Consider the following 3,423-nt stretch of genomic DNA (forward strand, 5'->3'; position numbering starts at 1 on the left):
ATTGAAAATGTGTGGCGCATTATGAAGCCTAAAATACCACAACGGAGACCCCCGGACTGTTGAACAACTTAAGCTGTACATCAAGCAAGAATGGGAAAAATTCCACCTGAGAAGCTTCAAAAATGTGTCTCCTCAGTTCCCAAACGTTTACTGAGTGTTGTTAAAAGGAAAGGCCATGTAACACAGTGGTGAACATGCCCTTTCCCAACTACTTTGGCACGTGTTGCAGCCATGAAATTCTAAGTTCATTATTATTTGCAAAAAAAAATAAAGTTTATGAGTTTGAACATGAAATATCTTGTCTTTGTAGTGCGTTCAACTGAATATGGCTTGAAAAGGATTTGCAAATCATTGTATTCCGTTTATATTTACATCTAACACGATTTCCCAACTCATATGGAAACGGGGTTTGTATTACCCATTGGATTATTGTGCAGGTGTACCTAATGTTGTGGTGTGTTTTTGTAGTTGTGCAAAAGTGTGAGCGCAATCTTCACAGGAAGCTAAACTAGGCCATCTTCCGTTTCAGGTGGTTATGATGCCATGCCCAAACATAACAAGTTCAACTTGTATGCTGCACTTCCGCTTTCTGCCGTTACTACTCATTTCCTTCACAATTCATCACATTTGTGTGTTCTATACTGACTTTCTACGGAAACGTTGTCCACCAGATGATAAATTCCACTACAACCTCTTAAATCTATTCAAAAATGCCCGTCAATTTCTGCACTTGCAAGGAAACAATAGAGATAAATAACATGTTTTTGATACCCATAACCATACAATATGACTCTTTTTAAATCAATCAATCAATCAATGTTTATTTATATAGCCCTAAATCACAAGTGTCTCAAAGGGCTGCACAAGCCACAACGACAGCGCCCACATAAGGGCAAGGAAAAACTCACAACCCAGTGGGACGTCGATGAGAATGACTATGAGAAACCTTTGAGAGGACCGCATATGTGGGATCGAGTTTGTTAAGTAGTGTTGTCCCGATATCAATACTTTGGTACATACTGGTACCAAAATGTATTTGGATACTTTTCGGTACTTTTCGATACTTTTCTAAATAAAGGGCACCACAAAAAAATTGCATTATTGGCGTTATTTTAACCAAAAATCCTAGGGTACATTAAATATATGTTTCTTATTGCAAGTTTGTCCTTAAATAAAATAGTGAACACACAAGACAACTTGTCTTTTAGTAGTAAGTAAACAAACAAAGGCTCCTAATTTAGTCTGCTGACATATGCAGTAACATATTGTGTCATATATCATTCTTTTTATTTTGTCAACATTATTAAGGACAAGCGGTAGAAAATGAATTATTAATCTACTTGTTCATTTACTGTTAATATCTGCTTACTTTCTTTTTTAACATGTTCTATCTACACTTCTGTTAAAATGTAATGATCACTTATTCTTCTGTTGTTTGGATACTTTACATTAGTTTTGGATGATACGATGAATTTAGGTATCAATCTGATACCAAGTAATTACAGGATCATACATTGGTCATATTCAAAGTCCTCATGTGTCCAGGGACATATTTCCTGACTTTATAAACATAATATGAATTTTTTTTTAAACGAAAGAAGATTTTGTGACTGGTACTTTTTAGAGGTGGTATAGTACCGAATATGATTCATTAGTATCGCGGTACTATACTAATACCGGTATACCGTACAACTAGGGATGTCCGATAACGGCTTTTTGCCGATATCCGATATTCCGATATTGTCCAACTCTTAATTACCGATACTGATATAAACCGATACCGATATCAACCGATGCCGATATATACAGTCATGGAATTAACACATTATTATGCCTAATTTGGACAACAAGGTATGGTGAGGATAAGGTCCTTTTTTTAAAAAAATTATAAAATAAAATAATATAAATAAATTAAAAACATTTTCTTGAATAAAAAAAGAAAGTAAAAAAATATAAAAACAGTTACATAGAAACTAGTAATTAATGAAAATGAGTAAAATTAACTGTTAAAATACTACATTCTAAATTATGAGAGCTCTTTAGACAATAAATAAGTCAGAAAATTCAACATATACGGTATTGACATGGCAGCATCTCATATTAATGTAGTATTGAAATGTACAATTATTTTTAAGCTTAAAAACGCTTAATTTAGGCCAAAAATATACTTTTTAAAGTCGCAAACTTTCTCTCCCAAAGGCGTGGTGCTGTTGGGAGAGTGGCCGTGCCAGCAACCTGAGGGTTTCTGGTTCGATCCCCGCCTTCTACCAACCTAGCCACGTCCGTTGTGTCCTTGAGCAAGACACTTCACCCTTGCTCCCGCCATCAGTGTGTGGATGTGTGTGTGAAAGGGTGAATGTGGAAATGGTGTCAAAGCGCTTTGAGTACCTTGAAGGTAGAAAAGCGCTTTACAAGTATAACCCATTTACCATTTATTAGGGATGCGGTTGTGAATCCAATCTTTTAAGCATCGATTCACAACCGAATCACGATCCTTGTTTATTCCGATTATAAATTAATTCATAATTTTCAAGAATCAATTAAAAAAAAACTTTAAAAAATGTTTATATATATATATATATATATATATATATATATATATATATATATATATACACAGTATATATATATTTTTTTTATTTTATTTATTTATTTATTTAAAAAAAACATTTTTTTTTATTGTATTTTATTTTTATTTTAGTATATTATATATATATATATATATATATATATATATATATATATATATATATATATATATATATATATATATATATATATATATATATATATATATATATATATATATATATATATATATATATATATATATATATATATATATTTTATACATTTAAAAAATATATATTACAGACCATCTCCGCACTTGCTGTCATTTGTCAGCAACCCAGAGGAGCTTTTCGAACACGCAACCCGTTAAGGAAAACTCAAAACTTACAATTATCTCTCAAGGGAGCCAACATAATTACATACATACAGTCACGATCAAAAGTTTACATACACTATTGTGGCCAAACAGCTAAATTTTTGTTTCATCTGACCACAGAACTTTCCTCCAGAAGGTCTTATCTTTGTCCATGTGATGTCAGATGAAACAAAAATTGAGCTGTTTGGCCACAATACCCAGCAATATGTTTGGAGGAGAAAAGGTGATGCCTTTAATCCCAGGAACACAATTCCGACCGTCAAGCATGGTGGTGGTAGTATTATGATCTGGGCCTGTTTTGTTGCCAATGGAACTGGTACTTTACAGAGAGTAAATGGGACAATGAAAAAGGAGGATTACCTCCAAATTCTTCAGGACAACCTAAAACCACCAGCCCGGAGGTTGGGTCTTGGGCGCAGTTGGGTGTTCCAACAGGACAATGAATGTTTTTTGTGACCAAAAAGTATGTGCTCCAA

Source organism: Entelurus aequoreus, linkage group LG28, assembly GCF_033978785.1.
Source record: "Entelurus aequoreus isolate RoL-2023_Sb linkage group LG28, RoL_Eaeq_v1.1, whole genome shotgun sequence".
Taxonomy (NCBI): domain Eukaryota; kingdom Metazoa; phylum Chordata; class Actinopteri; order Syngnathiformes; family Syngnathidae; genus Entelurus; species Entelurus aequoreus.